This window comes from Ceratotherium simum, chromosome 14 (genome assembly GCF_057802395.1).
Source record: "Ceratotherium simum simum isolate JZ-2026a chromosome 14, ASM5780239v1, whole genome shotgun sequence".
NCBI lineage: Eukaryota > Metazoa > Chordata > Mammalia > Perissodactyla > Rhinocerotidae > Ceratotherium > Ceratotherium simum.
In genome coordinates this window covers 27,617,951-27,643,432 of record NC_141913.1, presented here as the reverse complement: position 1 = coordinate 27,643,432, position 25,482 = coordinate 27,617,951, and positions in this window count along the sequence as shown.

Genomic DNA, 25,482 nt, shown 5'->3' with positions numbered 1-25,482 from the left:
ACTTGTAGAAGAGTGGCAGGGTAGCAGAGGCCAGGGTAAAGAGGAGGACATGAGTATGGGGTTGCGCAAGGACCTTGTGAGGATCGACTTGATGGGAATAGTGGGGAGAGGGAGGTTGCACACAGACCTTCAACCTGAGGCCCAGGAGAGAGGACCTCAGTACCACATGGGCACTGGGGAAGGCAGAAGTTTCCCCAGAGGGATAATTGCAGGTAAAGTGGGGAGTCAGGGGAGTGGTTTTTGGCAGGATGTGGGAGGAATGGCAGCTGGTCCTAGAGGGAGGTAAGGTCAGAGGAGTTTCTGCGTCTCCAAAATCATAACAGTTTTGGGAGCACCAGCCATGTCACCAGTGACTCACCCTTGGGTTCAAATCAAACACAGGACTGGGCAGGAGATGGGGGTAACGCCCCAAGCTAAAAGGAACCTAACATTCTGGCTATGGCTCAATGGAAAATGTAGACATGAGGCCTAGTCCCCGGGACTCACCAACTCTTTGAGTGGGAGGGCGGGTCCAGGGGTGAAGGGCCCCAGGGCAGAATGGCGGCTTAGCCTCCCTTGCTAAGGCTCCTTGAGAGCCTGACATTGAATCCGCTCCTCTGCCTGTCTCCAACACCATGTGCCATGCACACAAAATGGGGAGAAGAGGAGGGCCAGTGGGGGGCCACAGCATCTCTTAAGTACTCTCTCAGGAGAACCCTTTCCAGCTCTGCTCAGGTCCCAGCACAGGCAGGAAGTCCTTCCTTGAGTCTGGCCTCCATCCCTCTTGGTGCAGTGTAAATAAAGAAGCAGAGGGGGTCCAGTTGGAAGTTCCAGGAGACAGTTCTCAGAATTCCCTAGAACTTCTCTGGGGCGAGGAGACATTGAAGGACTTTGCTGGCCTCAGTGGGGCCCCAGATCTTGCCTACTCATTCAGGAGCAAAGGGCTGCACTTTTTTTTCCTCGTGGACTCTTACTCGCGATGCCAGAGCTGGCCGTTATGGAGGTGATTAAATTTAAAGCCACTGCAGTAAACTCCAGCCTACAAAAAGCAGCCAGCTTCATTAATAGGTAATTGGAAGCTAAGCTTAATGAGGTAAGAGAGAAAAAATTAATATCCACCGTCCCTTTTAGGATGGCCAGCACACCTCCGCTGCCACCACACTTCCTCGGTGGCACCGGCTACTAAAGTCTGGCAGGGAGGCGTGTCTTATAGCTAGGACAGGACACCAGGTGATGGAGAGCAGGGTGGCATGGTCGGTCACAAAGACAGGAAGACCGAGGAGGCTGAGAAGGGAGAGCAGGAGGTTAGTTAGGATGGGAACAGTGGGGAGACTTCCTGGAGAAGGAGATATGTCAGCTCTGAAGAGTGCAAAGGACGAGTTGATGCCGTGAAATTAGGGGCTCAGGAGGTGCTGGCTGCCTGGGGCTGTCCCCGCCTTCCTGGACGCCCCATGTTGACCCCCGACGTTGACACAGCGGCCAGTGCGCTCCCCAGCTGCTCCTTCCCCATCAGGCCTGGGCACGCCCAACTCTGGTCATATGTCAGCCAATCCTCAAAGATCTAGTCTCTCAACATTTGTGGGTTTTCATAAGACCCTAAAAAATAAAAGCATGGCTTACCCCAGTGGTATTTCCCTTTAATTTGGGGTTTATAATATATATGTGTTTATCTCATGGAAATGAATACTTCCAAGAGACTTGCTCGTTGCAAGCGTTGTCTGATTTATTTCCTCTCGATGCTCCTAGAAGGATGTGGTTGTTAATAACAATAATGCCGCCCATCTTACAGCACTCTCTGCTTTTCAGGGCATTTTAAAATCCATTATCCTATTTAATAGAATTGTAGACTCACAGGGAAATTGTAAAGTCGGGGGAGTTTGTCCTTGGCCACCCCTATGGCCTGCCAGTGCCTGCCTGCCTCCCTTTCTGGGCTCCCTGCTCCTCCTGTCTGGCCGCCCCAGCCCAGCAGAGCCACTGTGAAGCCAGACCCCGTGTCCTGTCCTGCGACCCAAGGAAGCGGTGGCCAAGAATTGGAGACCCTTCCACTCCCTGGGGGACGGGTGGGCATTCCGAGGAGCTGTCTGCTTTCCTCACCTTTTCCCAAAGTCGGGAGGAGGGCTCAGGTACTGGGAGGAGGGGGGGACATGGGGGCGCTCCAATGCCAGCCTTGCCCCCAGTAAGGGGCAGGGTGAATGGGAGGTGACCTCTTTAGTTTCTCGAGATGGGGCACAGAGTGTGGCTCTCTTCCCCTACCCAGCGCCAGGCTCCTGGAGGTCCAGCCTGTGCATACTTGGGGGTGTGCAGAGGAGGGGCCCTTCTCCCTCTCAAGACCTCTGCTCTGCCGCCGCCTTAGGATTCTTCCCCCGGTAGTATCTTCCCTCTGTCCATGGCTCTCCCTTCTCCCTCGTCTCCCCCAGCCCTTTGAGCTCCCGCCTCTTCTTCCAGCTCGTCCTCTCCCTCTCCTGTGCACAGCCTATCCTCCCTCTCTGCCCTTCCTGTGTTCCCTCAGCCCCGCCCCAGGTGCACGAGTCCTCCTACCTAGTGGGCAGCCCGAGTCCCAGAAGAACCAGGCACTGTGTCACATGGGGGTCCCACCTCTAACTCAGACCCCAGAGGCGATGACTTGAGTAACTCAAGCCGTTTCCCCGTGAGCACACCTGTCTCTTCCCGACAGCCCAGCCCCAAGAATGGGGTTATAAGCCCATTTGTGCACATTGGTTTCATTTTCTCCATTTTCTCTCCTGCCTGTTTTCTCGGTGCCTCCTCCTCATTTCTAAGGCCTTCGGAAATGGCCCTTCAGCTGGGACCTGCCCAACCCCACCCTGCCTCTAGGGCTAGTACATTAGAATCACCAAAGAGCTGAAGAAACATCCCATGCCAGGGTCCCTCATACAGATTCTGATTGGATGCGTCGAGATGGGTGTTTTTTCTTTTCTTTTCTTTCTTTTCTTTTCTTGAAGCTCCCCGGGTAGTTCTCAGTGCAGCCTGGGTGGAGCCCAGTGAAGTAGTCCTTTGGGCTGTTAGACCTCAAGGCCTTAAACAGGGTGGGCGGCTCCTGGAGAGGCCGGGACGTTGTCCTCAGTCTGTCGCGGGGCCATCAGCGGAGCGGTACCCACGTCCACCCAGGGGCAGCAGACGTGCGCCCTCGCCCTTCCAGCCCTGCTTCTCCCACTTGGACCCCTCTGCGTTCCCACCTCCCAGGAAGCCTCTTGTCCACTCTCCCCCCTCCCCTGACCCTCCCCACTGTACACTCAGCCGAAAGCAAATACTCAGTACATAACCCCAGAGGTACCCAAGAAGTAGGGAGGGACTGTCTGCTCTGCTTTCAAATTTCCACGTCCACTGTCATGAATTGAACTCCAGGTTATGACCCCAGCTCTTGCCAGGCCAGAGAAAAAGCTGAGCGTCCTCCCCCTGCTTCCCGGGAGGTAAGCCAGGCCAGCACTGCCACCCACTTTGCAGGGGCCCCAGAGGCCTGGCCCATATTCAGCCAAAGCCAGACAAGACCCCAAGACTCCTGTTCTCCAGCTCCCTGTTCCTGGGCACAATGCATCATGGCAGAAGAGAAGCGGAGAGGGGCTCTATTGCAGCCAAGTCTTCCTCGAGGCCTTCCTGGAATTCTCCAGCACCCAGCACTGTACGCATGGAGGCCTTGAAGGCCAGAGGAAGACTGCGCTCTGGCCAAAGGGATAGGAGAAGCAGGGAGCACACCCAGGCAGTGCAGCGTTGCAGGAGACAGCAAGAGGAGGGACGGATGCAGTGTTTGTGGAGGCGCCCAGGCTGGGCTGCAGGGGAGACGCAGCTGAGGAGAGGACAACCAGGCCAGGAGGGGGCTGGGGCAGATTACAGAGGAAGGAGGGCTGAGCTGATGCTACGGGGGTCGGGGGGCCATTGGAGCTCCTGAGAGGTAGGTGGCCCCAAAAGGGACATGGTCTGGAGAAGTGAGGCTGCCAAGTGAGGAAAGGGCTGGACTGGGGGTTGTCCTTGTAGGAAAGGGGTGAGGGCTGGCGGGGGAGGAAGGGGAGGCGGAGGCAGCCATGGGTGCACTGCAGCAGCCCGCTGGACGTTTCAGATGCCCTCCTCATTAAGAACCCCATCTCTGCTCCTGACTAACCTGCCCCGAGTCTGGGCTCAGTAAAGGAAATTGATTACTTTCCATTGCAATTAACATCTGGTCCCGGGTCACATCGTTAGGATAATTTGTTACAGGAAAAGCAAAGGAACTAGCTACCAGGTAATAAAGTTCTACTGGACCCAATTAAAGAGGCCTCCTCCAGCCCATGGGGAGGGGCTGGCATGGGGCAGGCTCCCTGGGACAGAGCCGGGGACCTGGGAGACTGGGAGGGTCATCAGAAGCAGACGTTTGAGGGTGAAAGAGTAGGGGAGCTTGGTTTGAGCCCGGGCCCATCCCCATACTCGGGCCTCCGGCTTCCCCAGGCCATGGGCGGCTGCACTGGGTGCTGGATGGAGCCGCCTCTAGCCTTACTCAGGCTTTGTGTCCCGGCTCTACCACATAGGGAAGCCACCTCCCTCTCTGTGGCTCTGTTGCCCCCCTACCTCACAAGGATGCGGAGGATTAAATAAACTATTGAGGGTCAAGCTCTTTGCACAGGTCAGCAGTCAGGGAGAGCTGCCTATGATTGGGTGATCTGTGTGTCCATCCCTATGCAGAGCCACAGTCCAGACTGTGGGGGCTCCTCAGGGTATGTCCCTCCCTCCTCACTGAGAGGATGAGCCCTGAGGGCCCTGAGATGACCCAGGTGCCCTCCCTGGGACCAGACCATCGGCTTGGTCACGTTAATGCTCCTTTCCTTCCTTCTTCAACCCCATGGCTGAGCACTTTCCTAAAACTCCCCAAAGATACCTTTGCAATTCATTTGTTTGCCAGGTGGGCAGATTTATGGTAGGTATCTGTATAAATATTTATACTCTGCAGCAAGGAGGTTTTAGAGGTCACACACACACACACACACACACACAGGCCCTCGTGCCCCCACTCCCACCCTAGACACAGCCAGCCCCGCCCCCGGCCCCAGTCAGCTGCAGCTGAGGGATGAGTGATGGCCACACTTGACCTGGAGACATGCATCCAAGGCTGGACAGGCCCACACCCACATGCACACCGTCATCCCGCTGGGCCAGGCCCTGTGCCACCAGCTTGCTCCACCTCCGTTCCACAGAGGAGAGGCCACAGCTCGGAGAGACAGGACTAGACCCAGAGCTGCACAGTCAGTCAGAAGCAGAGGTGAGGTTTGAGGTCAGCGCCGGGCCAGGATGACACTTCTCTGCTCTGCATCTCCTTGCCATGAGGGGTTACCCTCTGCAGGAGAAGAAACCAGGCAAACGGGACACGATGGCCTTCCTGAGGCTTTTCCATCAAGATTCATTCTCCCCGAGACTTTGGGAATACCTGGTGGGAGAGCACCCCACCCTCTCCCCAGGGACCCCCCACTTCTGCACACCAGCATGGCATAGTCAACACTCAGTCCTGAGCAGCCCCCTCAACAGGCGGGGAGCCCCACAGTGGCCAGAAAAGGTGGAGATCAGAGAGGACTGGAGTCAGGAGGCCTCCTGCAGGGTAGGAAGCGTAGGCATCCCCTAACCCCCCCATCCCCTACCCCCCTATCCCCTACCCCCGCCCCCGCCATGGGAGGTAGGTGCTAGACGTCAAAGGGTAGCAAAGGTATGACAGTAGGACAGTGAGGGCCATGCCTTCGGCAGGTGTGTCGGGCAGCACAGACCCCAGCCCGGCTGGGCAGAGGGCTCACAGCCCAACCACCTGCCTTTAAAAATTAGTTCACTGGGGGCTGGCCCAGTGGTGTAGTGGTTAAGTTCCCACGCTCAGCTTCAGCAGCCCAGGGTTCACAGGTTCGGATCCCGGGCACGGACCTACACACCACTCATCGGCAGCTGTGCTGTGGCAGTATCACATATACAAAATAGAGGAAGATGGGCACACATGTTTGCTCAGGGCTAATCTTCATCACAAAAAAAAAAATAAAGAAAAAATTAGTTTACTGAACTACACACTTAAAAATGGTTAAGGTGCTAAATTTTATGTTGTGTATATTTCACCACAATTTTAAAAATTTAAAAATAAAATAAAATCCTGCCATTGGGGAACTTAAAACAATAATTAAAAACAAAAGAAAGGAAGGAAGGAAAAAAATTAGTCTTGTTGAGCCTGCGAGGAGCAGGGCTAAGGGCATGGGGGACGTGAGAGGGAGCCTGCAGGGAACCTCTCGGCCAGGCTGTGGGTGGGAGCTTGGGGCTTGGCGGCAGTGGGAACAGCTGTCTCTCCAGCATGTAAATTGCTGTATATTTGGGTAAAACGCACACTCCCAGCCCATCGCTCAGCTCCCACATTCTCCTCTCGAATTTTTAATTTGGCGAGAGCTGATGTATGGTGGCTCATCACTCCCCAGTATTATTGTTCGATTAAAGCAGGCCTGTAACCCAGCAGCTGTAGATCATCCGGCCGTTGGGAGCCCACAGGCAGCTCGCCTGAGGCCGTGGTGTTGGGAGGGAACTCTTTACCTGCCCACCTGGGCCTCTCATGTCCACCAGCAGCCTGGCAGGGGCACTTGTGTCCGGGACACACCCACCCCTTCCGTGCCAGGCTGGCACGATGCCGCACCCAGACAGCCTGCCCAGCTCCTCTCTGGCTGGCCATGTCCTACCCATTCTGACATTTCAGCCTCTCCACTGATGCCCGCTTCCCTTGGAGGCTGAACCACCCTCTCAACCTGGGCTGGGAGGTGTTGAGACACAGCTGGTTCTGGGGCTGGGTGGCCTGGGGCACACTACTGAACCTCTCTGTGCCTCAGTTTCCTCATCTGTAAAATGGTGACTCTAAATGCCACTCTCAGGATTGTGGTGAAAATCAAGTGAATAAATACACAGATCTGCTAATCATCACCGTTACTATCACGGTGTTCTTTGTTCCGACTCAGCTCCTCAAGGAGCGAGAGGCCTGTTGTGTGCATGTTTGTTTCCCTTAAGGGGCTCTTCAGTGTCTTGGGTCAGAGTCCTGGGATGTTGCAGTCTGTGGTCAGCGGGCAGGTGGGGTGTACAGAGCTGGGTCGCCCCCTCCACACAGCTCTGTCACGACTTACCAGGTGGTGTCCAATCCAGCCGCGGTCTCCCTGGGCCACCTTGGCATCCCCACCTGTAAGATGGGAATCATCTTTTCCCTGCGTATCTTCCCAGCCTGTTGTGAGATGTAGAGGAGGCAGTGCGCATGAACGCACCTTCAAGAGTTAGCAGGTAAAGGCAATGTCAACGTGTCTGCTGTCAGATCGAGTCTCCTTGGTTGAAACCTTCTGATAATCAGGCTCTCACTCATCCCCTGGCGCATCCCCCACCCCAGCCCTCAACAGGCCACACCAACAACTCACTCAAGCAGGGCCCTGCCCACTAGAGAATGCTCCTCTTTCCAAGGAGCTGTTATCTACACTGTTTTACCAAACTCCAACTGCTCATTGAAAAAGAAAGAAAAGAAACGTGTGCTTATGAGTGTCTGAACTGTGCCCGCCCCCAGGCCAGTCCTGTGACCTCTCTGACCCCAGAGCCTTGCTCTCCCTGGGCCCCTGATTCAGACGGCTCTCTCACTCACCCTAATTGCCACCCCCAGGGCCTGGCACTGCTTGAGGACTGCCCCAACCCCTCCCTGGCTCTGATTTTATTCCATCCTGGGCCAGCCCTTTGGTCACACCGGCTGGGGGTAGCAGAGGGCCTTGACTGCCCTCTCTCAGCTTCCAAGAGCCCAGGTCCTGGTAGCAAGACCATGTCTCTTCTCTCCCTCTCGATCCAGCAACAAACCAAGAAAACCCATACTAGGATCCTAGCATTGCTCAAGGAGCTTTTTACATGCAGATCATGAGAAGCCTCTAGCTGTTCAGCATGAGGATGTGTATAGAAGGAAGGATCTTTCTATCAGGAGGGCTGTGGCCACAGTCCAGGAGAAAAAGAGGTGCTGGATGAGATGTCTACAAAGGGCTCACCCCAGGAGGGTCCATGCACATCCTCAGAGGCCAGGGTCCCAGGGCTTCTGGCCAGTAATCAGCCCCCAAGGACCCACAGAGCACCCCTAGGACCTTGGCACCCTGTGAACCACTCCAGGGCTGGTACCATGAATTTTTCAGCTTTATACTAGCTGTCCCTAGCATGGGTGTTAAATGTTTGTTGACTGAATTCTTGGTTAAGATCTTTGAGGAATCATGGCAAATAGAAATGACGCTGTGAGGCCGAGAGAGGCAAATGTAAAGTCTGATTTCCACCGAAGAACAGGGTGGTCCCTCAAGCAACAAGCCAGTGAGTCCAGTCAGCCCTCAGCAAGATTCCAGAATAGATGGGACGTGCATGTTAGAGAAAGAAGTGGTCGTCCTCAGGGCCTACCAAGGATGCCCTAAAAACCTGGCCAGACATTTATTTTCTTCACTGACAGGTCAATTTGAGTTGGGTGGCCCTCAGCAAGTCTTCTCGTGCGGATCTTTTGGCGAATCAAGACAGAATAGTCTGGATGACAGAATAATCAGATTTGTAATTGGTTGAAGACCTGTTGCTAAGATATAGTGGTAATTAGGAGGGTATCAACCCAGGGAGGTGTCTCCAGGATCAAGAAGCTGCCTCCGGCCTTGGTCCTGCCCTAATCCACGTTGTTATCAATGACTTGGCTGCAGATAAACCAGTCAGACTGACTGAATTTTCAGTTGGCTTAAAACCGAGAGGAAAGGTGCATCTGTTAGAAGACAGAATGAGAATGCAAAAACATCTCAGCGTTGAAAGTGATGGGCAGAATCCAGCAAGATGAAGTTCAATGGGGAGAAATTTGGGGCCTTTCACTGGGGGCGGCATTCTAACTGCAGACGCACAGAGAGGAGAAGGTGTGCCTTCGAGCAGCTGCTGACAGCTCAACAGGAGTCTCCAGGATAATGTGGCTGCCTGGAACCTAATTGCTCCCTAGGCTGCATTGAGGCAAGTGCAATGTCTAGAAGGAGAAGGGTTGGTCCCACTCTGCTTTGTGCTATTGAACCAGTTCTGGGACCCAGTGAGAGGCTGGTAAACACTGGGAGTGTCCAGAGGCCCGTGGTAGGACGTGGGAGACTTTACATGCGTGACATGTGACATGGTTTAAGGAGGCAGCGCTGTTAAACCAAGAGAGGACCAGCTGGGAAAATGGTCATTTAAGGGTGGTGCCAAGGAAAAGGCTTGTTTCCTGTGGCTCTGAAGGATGAAATTAGGCCACTTATGGAAACTACCAGAAGTCAGATTTCAGGTAAACACTGAAAGCATGCTAACTTTCATTGCTGTCTTGAGGTTAAGTGACTGTACCTGGACGAACTGGACACCTCAGAGCAGGGTCATTTAATGGGGACTAATGGTCAGGATGTGGAGAGGCTGGATGGCCTCCAAGTTCCTTGCAAGTGCATCTGAGTTCCTCGATTCCTACCGGGTGTGGAGAAATCCCAGGGGCCCCTCCACCCTGCGATATACCTTCTAAGTGTAAGTGTTCCAATAACATCCCAGACCAAGGTGGATGGGTCTGGTGGGAAGACTGGAACATCCTCCCACCTCCCCTGCTTCTGAGCAGCAGGATGAATCCATTAGTGATATGACCCTGGGAAGATGGCTCCAGCCTGGACAGAGAGAGCAGCCATCCTCAGCTGCTTCTCCTTGGGCTCAGGAAAGTGGGGAGGCTGGTCCTCCAGAAGGAGGAATGAAAGGGCTCTCATCCAGAGGAACTTTCTGGGATGGCACCCGTTGGACTGGGAGCCGGGAACTGTAGTGGGCCCTCAGCTTGTAGCCTTTGGGAGTCAGAGTCGGAGGGTCTCTCTTGCTTGCTAGCTTTCTCTGTTCCTGTCCCTCTGGCTTCAGGCAGTAGGTGCCTTCTGCTTTAGGGGAACACTTGACTGAGGCAAGCCGGGGGATCAGGTGAGGCTCTGAGGAAAGAGAGGAAAGGCTTTGCATAATCTCACTGGGAGGAGGCGAGGAGGGGAGCCGAGGCTTCTGCGGTTTGCATAGCCCAGGGCCCCAGGGCACAGAGGAGACAGAGAGGAGTCTCATACATGAGACACAGTGCACTGGTGCATTCCCTGGGCAGTGTCTCTCAGAATATGCTGTGGGGGCTGCGTCCCAGAGTATAAGTCCATGGTCTGGCCTGGCTGGAGCAGAAGGTATGAATGGGGTTAGAGGAAGCAGCGATTCTGGGAGAATCACTGAAACCAGACCACAGAGGCCCGTGAATGCCAGGTGGAGGATTTAGAGCTAATCCTTTGGCACTGGGGAGCCATAGCATGACTTTGAGCAGTGGAGTGGTAGAACCAGGCATAGGTGTGGGGCAATAAGGAGTGGAACTAGGTCAGCGACAGTGAGACTAGAGAGGAAGGGGCAATTCCAGAGCGTTTGAAGAATTGCAAAGTGTTCCCCCGAAGCAGAAGGCCTGGCCCTCTAGTACAGCAAGGAGAGGGAGTGTGGTCAGGACACTGCCTTGAGACTTCAGAAAACCCAGTGTAAACACACACTCACACTGTCAGGAGATGCTGTCCCACACCCAGTCAGAAGAGGCCGTCCCTACATCCCTATCCTGCACCCAATCCCCAGAGCCACTCGTAGATTCTTCGGATGGCCCAGAGAGCCAGTCCTCCAGGAGGTAGTGCAACCACGGTAAATTGGAGTGAGGAGGCGTCTGGGGGAAAGCATGGCCCTTGAGCAATGGCGGGGCGAGGGTTTGGGTCCCACCAGAACCGGGGACCCAGCCCAGCCTCCCGCTGCCCCCTCATACACGGCAGTGTTCTGGGAGAGAACGTTTACGTGTTCCATTTGGGTGCTGGTGGCCCCATGGTAGAGGCTGCAGACCAGGGGAGAGGCTCAGCAGCTGGGAGGGACTGGGGGGCAGGAGGCTTAGATCCCTCTGGAAGCATCTCTAAATGAACATCACCCCAGCTTGCCCTGCCCTCTCCTCCCTTCTGGAATCTACCTAGCTCTGCCCAAACAAGCACATGGCCCCCAGAAGGCACATGCCCCTGAGGCTTGCAGTGCGCATGGGCTCACCTGTACACGCCTGTGTGCAGCAGGAACAGCCCCGCCCACCCATACAGGGGCGCCTGGGTGTTCACCCAGATCCTCACAGGCACCTGCTCATGCTCACACACAGATGGTACATGCCCATCTGCACAGCACAAGGCACAGACAACACAGGTGTGCGTGGGCAGCTCACCTGTGTGTGCATGTGGCTGTCCCCCCCAAGGACAGAGCAGACAGGCAGGCCTGGGCTCACGTGCTTGCGGGAGTGTGGTGCATGGCTGCCAGCTCCCTCCATGCCAAGGTGCTCCAAACCCTGGGGTCAGGCTGGAAAAATGATTTTGTTGGCTGAAAGTGATGGAGGCTGGCCACCGACATGGAGAAAGAGGAGGTTTTATGGCAGAAAATTGGATTTGAAATCAAACCAGGCCCCTGGGAAGAGGGCTGGTCAGAGAAGGCAGCCATCAGGATGGGCAGTGGAGGAGAGCCCAGCCAGGAACCAACAGGGGGGAGACAGCACCCTCCTCACTCCTCCCCGGGGAGCCAGGCCCCACTGTCTCACTGTGGGGGGAAGGATTAGCCCTCAGGACTAGACAGGCAGCAAGGGCTGATAGAGAAGTTTCTGGAAACATAAGTAGGAAGGCATGAGGTCCAGCGGAGGGAAACCAGCAGGGAGGATGAGAGGATGAGGCTGGACAGGAAGGTGGGGTCCCCTGGTATGTCCATCTGCACTGCACACAGGGGAAACCAAAACCTCACAAAGTTGGGTTCGGGGGCAGGGGAAGGTTGCGTTCTCACCTAATAGATTGATGAATAAATGAATGAATGACGTCTCTATCCCGGGACATGTGACCACACCCAGGTCACAGATGGCATCTCTGAGACCCGAATGACCCATAGCTGTGTTAAGGGGGGTGCTGGAACCTGGCTCTGAGAATCCCAGGGCAGCACCCCTCCCACAGCTGTGGCCATGGCCCTGGGCTCTGAGCACCCACCCCACTGACCCACCTCCTCACCAAGCCCACCCTCCCCTGGCCCTGCTGGAAGACTGCCTGGGTGTGGGGATGTTAACAAAGCCAAACAATTAACTGGAATTGCACAGGGGGAGGGGGGAGCTCCTGGCGACGGCACGGTTGGCATAGGGAGAGATGGATGAACTTTCCCACTTCACCGGCGCCACGGAGCTGACAGTAAATATCAGAGGTAATGATATTGACTTTAAGGTATTATGGCTCCAAATGTCACTTGTGCTCTCCTTCTCTTTCTCTCTCTTAAGGGAAAAAAAAAAAACAGTCTCCCCGATTTGATTTACATTTTTCCTTCCTCTCTTCCCTGTTCCCAGAGCAGGGAGGATGGAAACAGTCCTGCACCCACACCTGGTGAGTACCCCACACCAGAGCTCGTTAGAAAAAGTCAGATATGGCTCCCCTGTCCCTCTTGTCCCAGATGTCTCATGCAGGACGAGGAAGACATCCCCAGAGCATCCTTTCCCTCCCTCCCCCAACCCCCATCCCAGCTCAGGAACCCCCTGCAGCCCTCCCAAGGCTGAGAGAATCAAGGCCGACAGGTCCAGCCCCCCAGCTCTTTCCAGCTACCTGCCCACCTGTGTCTCCAGTCAGGCTCTTCTCCCCCATCATTCCCACACCCCTTTGACTATGCTGCTACTTTCCCGCCCACCTGCCCCGTCCTCTCCATCTCACACCTCCTCCAGGAAGCCCCCCACCACCACTACCTGAGCCCCATCGCCCTCACTTCCTCCTGCAACACCCCAGCACATACACCCTGCGGCAACCCCTCCTCGAGTGGATGCTGGCCCCATGGCCTCCCAGATTTCCTCCCCAGGTGGTATCTCTAAAGCCAAGTTAAAGTTCTGAGAGGCCAGCACCCCAACTCACCTACTCCTGGATCCTGCAGAGCTCAGCATTTTCGCTGGGGTTTTCGGTAAATATCTCTTAAATGGGAAACCAGTAAGGAGCCACCCAGAAGAGCTCTATGTGGAATGGGGAGATGGGTGAAAGCAGAGAGAAGAGGGGAAGGTGGGGTGGGAGTGGGCACCAGATCCATCCCAGACAGAGAGGCTCCAGGTGTAGCGGGAAGAGCACAAGGGGGGAGGTTGGCAGGTCTGAGATTCCAATCCAGGTGCTCCGGGACCGGAGGATGCTGTTACCTTCTCCAAGCCCAGCCTCCTGGTCTTCCACTGGGAATATCGATGCAACCTCTACTGGCTCCATCTCTATGGGAACCAAGCTTCAGGTCCCACTGAGGCAGGAGAGGAGCAGGCCAGGGGCCCAGATAGGAATGTGGGGAAGATGGGATCGGCGTCGGGCAGACTGCAGCCCCCTCCACCTCCACTCCCGCATAAGTCACCCACCTCTGAGCCTCAGCTGTTTGTTTGCAAAAAGGGATAGGGACCTGTCCTGCAAGGCTTGTGTGGGGTTTGGAGCTGGCAGGTGGAAGTCAGGAGCAGAGGGCCTAGGACACAGCAGAGCTGACATCTGGGCATGACTTGTGGATGTTCTTAATAAGCAGGATAATAGTAAAGACCTGACCAGGCTGGGCTCTGCACTGTGAGCAGTTTTCAGGGTTCACCGCATCACTGTTCCAGCCCAAGCCTTGTTCTGTTGGGCACCTCATGATCTCATTTGGGAAGAACAGAAACCATCCCCCTCGGCAGGGTCTTCACAGGGCCAAGATCTAGAGAACACGGTGATAGATGTTGCCCCGCCCGAGGCCTCTCCTTTTCGAACATTTCCAGTGACAGGGAGTGCGTGGCCTTTTCCAGATGTTCTGTTCCGCAGTTAGACAGTTTCAAGGGTTAGAAAGTTCTTCCTTTGGTTGAGCTAAAGCCTGCCTCCCTCTAAATTCCCACTGAGACCCCATGTCATGATCACACAACTCACTGTCGAGGGGGGTGCCTCGTTCCTGATCACCCAGTTGATTACCTGGATCCTGGGCAGGATTTTACTATTGTTCCCATGAAGTGTCATTTTTCAAGAGGTAATCTGGCGTCCAGCTGTTGACTTAGTTTTAAATCTGCCCTGTCTGCTTTCAGGGACTCTGAGGGAACCCTCTCTCCTCCTTTTCATCAAGACCCCTCCCCAGCCCTTGGCCCCCAACCTCAATCATGGGGGTCAGGGGATGTGCTCCTCCCTTCTAATGAGGATTCCTGCTCTGTGACAGGGGTGGGAGTGGGGGGGCGGGAGGGGGTCAACCAACCCTGCTCCTCCCAACTTAGGGGGTGCTGGAGACCCCTTCCTCCCTTCCTTGGGCTACTTCCCTGCTCAAGAACCTGCAGTGGCTGCCCATTGCCTCTAGTGTTGAGTTGTCAAGGCCCTTGCTATTCCAGCTCTTCCTCTCCCTTTTGGTGCCTTTTGCCCAGCGCCTACCCCTTACTTCAGCATGTTAGTTCTCTGCTCTCTCCCACCCTACCCCATAAATCATTGCCCAGAAGCCTCCCGCATCACTGCCACCCCCCCAGTCCTCCTCCTTTACGTGGGTGTTGGATTCTCACCACCCCAGGAGACCTTGGGTGACTGCCCCAGTCCCCACTGGCCTTCCTCCTCTCTCTCTCCTCCAGCACCTGTGGTCTGATCCTCTTCTGCCTCTCGGCCACTACTGTGGTCTTCCACTGCCCCCTCCCCCGCCGCCTGCCAGTCTCCAGTCTGCAGAGGGCAGAGGCCCTGCCTTCTGTTCCGTCATGTCCCATGTCTATTTCTTCCTGTCCCCCTCAGCTGAACTGCATAGAAATCACCTATATTTCTCTGTGGAACACCTTATGAGAGCATTTGAGACTTATTCTGCTGTAAGCAATCCATTTCTCTTCCTAATTCTAACTTTAGGCCCAACCGGAAGTGCTAGTGACCAAGGTTTCAGGCACATCTCTTCCATGGGCTGAGCAGACAGTGGGGCTGGGGGTCCAGTGCGTGTGCTGCTGAGGGCCAGCCCCGAGGGAGACAGCGCCACAGGAGAAACCCTGGATGGGCTCGGAGTTACAGACTGCAGCCTCTGGACCAAGGCCCACAGCACAAAGCGGGACCCTCCAGTTACTCTCTCAGGATCCGGTGCTCCCTGCTCTCCTCCCCAGCTGTGGCGTGAGTGTCTGACACTCCAGGTGGGTCCCAGAGCACAGGTAGGGGATGGGGTCAATTCCTGGGGTGGCTGCCAGGGAGAAATGAGAGGACATTTGTCATTTCTCCTGCCCCAGGAACAGGACCCGGGTTGGGAAACAGAGTGAAAACCAAGAACAATGTTTGTGGAGACGCTGGCTATAAGGGAAGAGTGGGAGGAAGGGGAGACAGGGACCCAGAAGGAGAGGGAAGCTGACGAGGGGCGGGCACGTGTGCCCTGTGACTGGGCTCCCTGGTGCTGAGTGTGAGGGATGCTCTGCAGACCTTACCATCACCCATCCCCTGGAAACATGCCTGTTTTGAGCAACCGAGGGTGAAGAATTCCATAGAACAAAGGAGCCACCACTGGGCAAAGAGGCTGCTCCTTTTATCCCCCTTTTCCAGGCTCTTCACCCAGAGGGGCTCTGGTTTTAGATGCGAGGTGTCCTGGAGACACAGTGACAGATGTGGTCCCCACCCTGAGAGTCCTGGATGCAGACAAATGGGCAGACAGGGGACCAAGCAGAGAAAGGGAGGATGCTGAGCATGAGAGTGGGGCCCCACATGGAGCAGAGAGGTGCACAGCAGTGGGCGGGGCCAGCGAGTGCAAGGAGGGCTGGGCCACCCAGGGGGTGTTCGCAGGGACAGCCATAGGGTCTAAAACTCAGTAGTCTAGAAGCCGTGGTAAGGAATTGACTTTGAATAACCAAAGATAATCCAGATCACTGGTAACCTGCACCCTTTTAACTCCAAACTATTACTGTCCTTTCCATCATCCTCCCTATAGTGTGGTTGGCAGCTGACAGTTTCCACTTCTACTAGGTAACTCCCTAGTAATACCTGCAGCCCCTCATACAGTCCCAATTCCGAACTCTTGTATGCTAAGAACCCAGATTATCAATACCGTTAAGATTCTGCCTAAAGTAAAGAGTTATAAGGCTCTAAGAGAAGGCCTGAGAAAATCTATGGTATAAAGAATGTTGGTACTTATTTTCTTTTTTTAAAAACCTGTACCTACTTTTTTTATGTTGATGTTGGATACCTGGAAAAATGTTTCCTCCTTTCCTCTTTCTTGTCTGTGTCCTGGTAGGTGATAAATTTCTGTACATGAAAATATTGCCTGGGTGGGAAGTTCCCTTCCTGTGTCGCAGGGCTACTAATGGCTTTTTCAAGGCACAAAAGCATGTTCAGCATGTCCTAATCTCACCCGGCCTCCCATGCCTCCCTTCCACACACACACACACACAAGCACGTGTCCAGGACCCTCCTCAAAGGCCTAGCGGCACCTGTGCCCAGTGGGCATTTCTGCCCTTGCAGCCCTCCAACCACAGGAGAGGGGGTATTCCACTCTGTGTGGGGGTATGCCTAGGAGATGTGGGGAGAAATGAGAGTTTCAGAGAGAATCAGAGGAGAAAACGGAAGAAGAAACCAGAGAGGGCCTACTATGTGCCTGGCTTTCTCCTGAGCATCACCTCCTGTAATCTCCTGAAGGGCCGTGAGCAAATATCATCTCCATCGTCCAGACAGGGAAGCTGCCCAAACCTCACCTGAACCCTGAGCCAGTGTGAGCAAATGCATAGAGATTTGTCAGAACAAGACAGGAGGGCCCGGGAGGCAGGCGAACAGAGAGAGAGCAGGTGATGAACAAGAGATGGGGGAAAGGCTGCGGGAGACACAGGACAAGGAATGAGGTTCAGAGAACTCAGGAAGGGCCGGCGAGGAAAGCAGGGTCCAAGGGACTTATTCAGACCTACCTACGGGGCCCTCAGATAAGTCCAGGGCAAGTCTACTCCAGGCTGTGGCAGCCCGGTGGTCCTCGCTGTGCCCTGGCAGAAGGGAGCCTAGCAGGGCAGTCTGCACTGTGCTCCCTGACCACACCCCAGTCCTGTGACCCAGACCCCCACCCATCCGTGGGCTGTGCTCCTTCCTAGGAGCCCAGAGTCTGGCTGGCCCCACGCCCTGGGCGAACAGGACCTGCGGCACTGCCAATTCCAGATCAGGTGGGGCTGCCTCTCAGGTCTGGCCTTGATCTTGGGCTGCCGCCTGGGAGTGGAGTGTCGGCAACCCTGACTTGATTAACATTTAAATGCCATTTGGTGTGAGGAGGAGGAGCAGGAGCAGAGCTGGAACAAACAAACCTCGGAGCTGAAGCTGGAGTGGGGCGTCTGGCCGGAGGAGCCTGCCTAGCAGACATGGAATTAAAGATCTTTTCTGGTCCCTGGGGGTCTAGGTGGCCAGGCCTTCTGTCCCTTCTCAGGGGCCCCCGGGCCCAGCTCTACCTTGAGCTCTTTGCTCGTTTCACCAAGACCGAGGGACAGTGCCCATCAAGTACACACAGGACACACACCAGGGTCTTTGCTGTGCTTTGTCAGACCACGGGGCCAGGTGGGGGTCTGACCACAGGGCTTCTCTGATCCTCCAGCTTCCTGCTCGTGCAGCATCATGGCCTGGCCTGGCCTTCGTGCCCCTGGAGATCGGGGTGCACGCAGTCCACCCTCGGAAGCTCCCCTCGGCTTCCCCTCCGCCTCTCCCTCCCAGGGCAGGCGGGTGTCTCTGAGGGAAGGCATGGAATCCCTGGGCCCCTCTCCAGCCCCTCCCACTCACCCGGCAGAGGCTGCCTCTGGAGCAGCTGTAATGGGCCAGGCTGCGCCCCAGCTGGGCATCTCTCAGGGGAGTCTTTCCATTGATACAGAGCAAAGGCTTTAAAAGCCACTTAAAATGTCCTTAATGAGCGAGAGTGACCCCTCAGGAGGAAGAAAGGCCGGAATAGAGCGTGGAGCTGAGGGGAGCCACAGGGCAAGCCCGCCTCCCCCCTACACCTGCGGGTGGGGCCCAGGCGCCATTGCAGGCCACCTCAGAGCCAGGTAGGGGTGCACTGTCAGCTAGGCAGGCTCATTCTGTTAGCCCCCACAGCTTGATTTGCACATCCAGAAGGAGCACTGTCCTTGGCAGTCATTAACACAAGAGTCTAAATAACTTCACTAACGGGGGTGGGTGTTTCCTGGGATTTGCCAGCCCACAAAGCTCTGTCGCTTCACTGGTTGAGCCAAGCTGGTCAGGCAGCTGCAACGGGGTGAGGGGTTCGAGGGGTGATGGTCCTGGGGCCACAACTAGAAACCCCACTTAGCAATTTCAAGTCTGATGCATCCTCGAACTCTCCATATCCGAGGTTAGTTTTGGTTGAACTCTGCCCTTTGGTGGATGCATTTGCTGAGCCAAATCCAGGGCAGGAATGTGACATCGCCAAAGACCAGCACCCTTGTGGAAACGCAAATGTCCCTGTACAAATGACAACTCAGTCCTAGATGAATGGCCTTCTCAAGCCGAATTTTTCAAGGCTTAATGTGTTCCCAGCATTGCTGGGGGCCCTGGGGGTGCCGCTAATCACACTAGACTTTCATGAGCACCTTCGATGAGTCATACTGGTGCCAGGACCTATTTCATCGCACATGCCCTCATCTAGCCTCACCCACCTCGAGGAAGGTGACAACATTCTCATCCTGGAACGGCCCCGTGGAGGCTAAGCTAGGGTAGGGAGATTTTTCACAGTCACGCATCTCCATGGATTGGAGCTGAGATTCAACTCCAAGCCCATCTGGCTGCAAAGGCCACTCCCTCCCACTGGTGCTCCCCCTGGACTCCCCTGCAGATCTGCAGATGCCCGTCCAGAACCCAGACATCAAGCCAGCAAGGAACCTTCCCTCCTCCAGAAGGAGAGTGTGGTCATTAAGAGTGTGGAGCTGGAGCGGTGCTGCTGACCCCTGACCAGCTGCATATCTCTGGGCAAGTGATTTCACCTGCTTGGGCCTCGGTTTTCTCATCTGTCCAATGGGGATAATATCACTCTGCTTGTTCTGTGAAGCACTTGGAGTAGGGCCTGGTGGACAGTAAGCTCTCACTCACGGTGTTATTGACACGAGACACGCAGGGGTTTCTCCACTTGAAGGGCTCTGCAGAAGGCCCTCATCGTAGACTCTTGCTCAGTATGGGCTGGATACTGTGCAGCTGGTAAGCGCCAGTATTGGGGTGAGGCCCCTGGCCTAGCAGTGATGAGACAACACTAGCCTGGAGCCCCCTGAGGCTCCATCCCTGGGTCAGATAGTGAGGGTCCAGGTGGCTGCGGCTGGAGATTGGGAAGGGGCATCGGGCAGGCAGAGCTGAGCAAGTGGAGCAGGCTGCTCCAGCCTAAAAGGCAACAAAGGATGGCTGCACTGGGGTCCAGACAGCCCGCGGCTGCTCAGCTCCAGGCCCAGAGATGGCCGCTGACCAGCCTTCCCAGGCACCCCTGAGACTCTCCCATGTGGGCCGAGGTTTTGGGGTACCTGGCTTGGCTGGCCTTTTTCTTTCTCCCTGAGGGTTGAAATCCCTTCATTCACTCAGCAGGTCTTTATTGAGCTCTTACTATGTGTCAGGCCACAGAAAACAAGTCAGGCACACTGTGTGCCCTCCTGGAGCCTATGGTCCACCAGGCAACCGGAAGCTGACTCAGCGCCAGCCCGCAAGTGCATCAGTCAGCAGCTGGAAGGAGGGCCTGCAGCCCGCACACCAAGCACATGCATAGCACACCATGCCCGTGTACAGCCAAGATTCACAGCCAGGTGTAGAGCACATCTGGGCTCAGGAAAGCACAAACAAGACAGGATAGTTTGGGGGGCCTGCCTCCCTGCCAGCCTCCCTCAGCACTCCCTGCCCTCACACGTCCTGCTCCTGCCACGTTGCACATACTCTCTCACCCTCCCGAGCTTTGCACATGCTGTTCCCTCCACCTAGAATGCCGTTATACCTTCATCTGCCTGCAGGCTCCAAGCTCAGACCTCAGCTCCTCTGGAAACCTTCGCGGACACCCCTAGACCTTCCTCTACAGCTCCCACGGGGCCTTGCACAAACCTCCATGGTCCCCGTGGGCATTTCAGGCTAAGAAGACATCAGACCACAAAAGCACACAGCGTGATCGAGCGAGACAAGTGGCTAGAGCACAGGGCAGGTGGAAGAATGGGTGGGAGAGGGGCGGGGGGGCAGCAAGGGCCTGGGGCCCTGCGGGGGGAGCAGCATGCAGGACGGCAAACGAGGAGAGTAGAGGCAGGAAGGCCCGTGGGAGGCTGCTATGGTCACTCGAGCGAGTGGTGTTGAAGGGCCGAGCTCGGGCAGAGGCTGTGGGGGTGCAGAGCAGAGGGGCAGGGCATGGACGCCCGAGCCAGAGCAAGACCCGGGTGCCTGGCGTGAAACTTGGTGGAGAGATCTGGGTCCGAGTCAGCGAGACCGAGGTCAGAGCGTGGCTTAGCTGGGGATGTGGGCGAGTTGCCGAAGCTCGCTGCACTCCATGTTTCTCTTCTGTAATAATATTTTCAGGATTACTGAGAGGATTTGGTGAGAACAGCATGAAATGTGCAGCCACTGCTGGCCACAGGGTTCCTCCATTGGTGCTGGGCCCTTTAGACACTGGGGTCCTCCATGTGCCTGGGGGTCCAGGCTCTGTCTCCGCCTCTCTTCTCTCTGCACCTCTGTCTTTCCTGATACCTCCTTCCGTGGCATTCTCTCTGTTTGGGCCTCTCTCTGGGCCCCTGTCCCACACCCCATCCTCTGTCTCTTTGCTGCCTCCCTATCCTTTTGTTACTCTTCTTTCAATTCCTATTACGCAGAACAGAGGAATATTTTATTATTTGGTGTGTTTATTAAATCAGTTTTATGTTCCCTGTTTTTCATTTTTAAAGTGGATGAGTGCCACACTATATTTTCCTATTAAAAAGCAAAAACTAAACGGAGTAGCTAGGATGGCCCGCAGTGGTTTTGTCCATTGGTCAGTGCTCCTTGATAGAAAACCAGCAGGTTGGGTATTCTCCTAAGTCACGGGGACGCCACCTCATTCAGAAAATGAGGGGCTCTCAGCACACCCATAGCAGCATCTCCAGGGAGGCGCTGGGGACCAGGCCCTGGGCTGGGCTAGGTGTCTGTGGCTGGTGGAGACGGAGGCTGCAGGCTGAGGCTCAAACGGAGGCTGCAGGATATTCAGAGGCCCTCCCTGTGCCCTCGGTGTGGGCTACGCACTGCAGCTCCCCAGCAGGGGCCACCCAGGCTCTGCTGAGTCCTGGCTCAGCTGGTTTAGCCCCAAGGGCAATGGCACAAGGGCCCAAGGAGGCCCGCCTTTAGCTCCTTCGTCGTCCCATCTTGGTGGGGGGGGGGGTGGCATGTAGGGGGAGTGAGTGCAGGTCCCAGAAACCACCTCCACCAGGGAGCCTGCCTGGACTGCTGCCACCCACTCTGATCATGGGCTTCTGTCTCTGTCCTTTCAGGCCTGTGTTTTCAGTTTAAAGTTTACAGCTCATCATGTTATAGCACACATGCACAGGCACATGCGCACACACACACCCTCCCAACATTGTCACACACTGTCACACACATGCGCACAAATACACACTCAAAAACATCACATGCCTTCTTGGATACAATCAGGCCACCTCGTGGGGATTCATCTTCTCAAACATATTCACCTGTGTGTACACACTCACAGGCCTGTAGACACCAGTAACCAGGCACACACTCACAGATGCAACTGTGTACCCTTGAACACTCCCACCTCACCTCCCCAAGCAGGCTCACGGTGTCACTCTCACAGAGAGTCACATACAAACCCAGCCATGCCTAGACACAAATCAAGCATTTCCAGGGACACACAGATACACACACACACAAGCACAGGAGCACACATGCGTGCGTGCACACATATGCAAATACACACGTGTGCACACCATGATCACCCTTATGTCCATCCATAATCTGATCCTAACAAACAGGCGCCAAAGCGCCCTCTGCTCTGCTCCCCCAGGCTTTCACGTGGGCATGTTCCTTCCCTCAACACCCTTCTGCACCCAATTCCTAGGAGCCCTGCCGTGAGTTCTGCAGAGAAAGAGTGCTGGAAACCCAAAGGCTTCCTTCTTGAAACCTCTCTCCCCACTGGTGGGTGTCTCACTGGCTCCTGAGTGCCACCGTCCTGGCTCCCACACAAACCAGAATCACCAAAGTGACCTGAACGGCAGGGCGGGCCTTTAGAGCCCTTACACGCAGGTTCCTGGAGACCCCCTGGAGAATGGGAAGGCTGGAGAAGGTGTAGGGGGAAGGCCCAAGCTGGCCCTTTCCCTCCTGGAGCCCCTGGCCCTGGGCCTTGGCTCACTCCATAAGGCAGCCACCACCAAGAGCCTCTCACAGGCCACAGGGTGAGAAGTCAGGGGAACAGAAGCCAAAAGGGGACCATCTAGTTCCTGAACCCTCCAGTCTTAGAACCTGGCCAAAATGGACCAGGGGTTTGCTGAGAGAATAGATACGTTTTTACCTACGTGTGGGGACCAGAATGTTTTCAAGGTTATATTGGTATGTTACCACTCAAGGGCCCACAGAAGAAACATCCTAACGGAGGTGTCTTGAAGTTCTCCCAGGCACCCAGATCAGGATGGAAATGTCCAGGTCCTCTGCGACCCTCCACCAGGCCCCACAGCCAGATGCGTCTCCTCCTCAGTCTGTGGTGCATTTCCCCCATGGTGGACTCTGAGGCTGGGCGGCTTGTGGGTGAGGCTAGGCTTATTCTCCCCTACTCTGCATGACCCTGGTAGTTACTCACCTAGACTCAGTTTGAGCATCTGTGACATGGGATACCAGTACTTCCCTCATACAGCTGTTGGGAGGGGAACTGAGCTCCTGGCACACTGCCTAGAACATGGTAGGGGCTCAAGAAAGTTCAGTTCTTCCCCTAAGAGTCTGAGTCCTAAGAAAAAAAATCCCAAACCCACACCTCTGGCTCGGACCTTCATCCTAAGGACCAGTCGTCACCACCGCGTTGGTCCAATTGACATCTCCACCTGAAGCAAGCTCACCACCCGCCCTCCTCCCCAGTCCCGCACTATCCCCACCCCGGATGTCCCTATTACTGTCAACTGTGTTGCTGCCGTCAAGCCTTCGGGTCCCCTTGGAGGGCTCCTGGTCCCTCCTGCATGCTGACCTGAGCCCCAGTGGTCCTTCCCCCATGCCCCCATCACTGCCAGCAGGCCCCAAGCCCACCCAGTTTTCCTGGGGCCCTTTGCAGGAACATCCCAGCTGGTTCTCCCCACACCCTACCCCATCACCTCAGAGCCGTCCCCAGGAAGACAACCTTACTGCTCCACTGCTGTCCCCTGGCATTGCTCAAACTGTCCCCACTCCCGGGATTTTTACTCTATCTGTAAAACCATATGCCCAATCAAGTTTACCCCTGGCCCCTCAGCCCCTTGAGAAAGGGTCCTCTCTGATGCATTCTTGTAACCCAGCCCCTGGCACAAAGCAGGCACCAATGGCCTAGCTCTGCCCAGTCCCACCTCTGTGCCTCAGTTTCTATCTTTCCCTGCATTCCCAGGTGTCTCCCCTCCTCTGAGTCCCCCACCTCCTCCCAGGAGCCTTACCTACCTGAGCCTCCCCACCCACCTTGAAGTGGAAGCTTCCACCATCTGAAGCAGGGCCCCACTCTCCCCTGCCTCTGATCTGACTTCCAGATTCTGACCTGATTTTGGTTGCTGAGAATGGCAGCTAAGGGCGCACCAGCTCTGGGGCCAGGCTGCCTGGGTTCCAGACCAGATACATTTCTTTTCTGTAGAATGGGAAGGAGGTGACGTGGAGGATGAATGGGATGGTGTATGTAAGCTCTGAGGACGGTCCAGGCACGAGATGAACATTCAGAACTGGTAGCCGTCCTGGTCATTCTGCCGGCTGCCTTGCTTTGGTGTTCTTCTCCTGGCCTGGCCCAAATGGAGCACCCTACAAAGCCATGGCCTGGACCCCGGCCCATGCAGCTCCCAGGACTCTGGTCTAGAACCCAGGAGAGAGCGCACAGCTGGATGTTTGAAAGAGAAGGGAGGAGGATGCTGCCAGCACCACGCTGCACACACCCCTTATTTAAGCTGCATCTGCCAGCCGGCCATTTAGAACCTTGTTATATATCCGGACAGTCTCTGCTGTCCTGACTTCATCTGCTGGCCACTCCTGTGGCTGCCTGGAGCTTCACCTGAGCAGTGAAAATTATCCTTGAATGCATTTTTTCTAGACACCGGCTCAATCTCAGGGTAAAGCCAGCCCCTTCCTATCAAAGGCAACCCCTTTTGGCAACCAGTCAATTGGAGTTGAGGACACAGGCGACCCACTGGAAACCTGGGCAGGAGGTTTGGGGATCCACTGGGCTGGGGGACACAGGCCCGCGAGAGGGAGAGGCACCGTTTCTCGGAGAGGAGACCGCATGTACGTAGTGTGTATAAATGTATACGATAATCATTAGCAGCGATTCAGCTGTCTGCTGCTGGTTTGCAAGATAAATTGCATTAATCAACACGATGCCTTCAGAACTTTTGGCGAGCCGTTTCTTATGCTAATTGGACCACTTAAAGTAGACTGTCACTGCGCGGATCTCCGCTGTCAAGACAATTACTGGCATATGCAAGCCCCTCCCTCCCACCCTGCCACCCCCACCATCACCTTTTCTTTTTTAAATATAATATTAATGAGAAGAGCTATGCTAATTACCTGGCCAAAAATAAAACCTTGAAAGAAGAAGGGGGGAAATGGGTAAGGATGTGACCGACAGGGGGACCTGGGTGACCTTGAATGCTGTGGGGAGAAGCCCTCTGGGTGGAGGCTTCCTGGAGGAGGCGGTAGGATCAGAGACCAGGTCTGGTCAGAGTTCTGGGCCTGCGGCCCTGCTAGGGTGGAGTCCTGACTCGTCCTCCCCTGCCTTGGTGACCCTCAGGACTCAGGTCAGACACAGCAGGAACCCTGGGACCGGGGACCCTAGAATCTTAGGGTCTTGGGTGAGAGACACCTACAACCCCAGAACCAGACATTCCGAACCTTCTAGACTCTGAGAGATCAAGGAACCCTTGAAAGGCCATCTGATTTCAGCCTGTCTCCCAGAAAAGACTAGCAAAAGAACCCACCGATCAAGTAAAGCCAAGTCCATTGCCTGCCTCAGGAAGAGAGGGCACCTGCCATCTTGGTCTTAGTGGTGTATCGGAAAAGGGAGGCGTTTATAGGGTTGGGGATCTCGTTGGAGGTGGGTCTTGCAGTGTGGGGACCTGATTGGAATTGGGTGGAGCTGTCAAAGTAAAACCAGAGCTGGACAGTAGTTAAAGCAGAAAAACAGATTTTATTCAGGAACTATTGCAAAAGAGGAGAAGAGACCCCCGTACAGAACTGGGCTCAATTCCAAATACAGCATAAACGAGTGGGGATTTATAGCCAAGCAGCAGGGTAGGGGGCAGTGGATAGAAAATTCCTAAAAGGAGACATGAGGGGTAGGGGGATTCTGGCTAACCTGACTTGACAGGACTCTTGCTGAAGGCAAGCCGGGCCATCAGCCATCGCC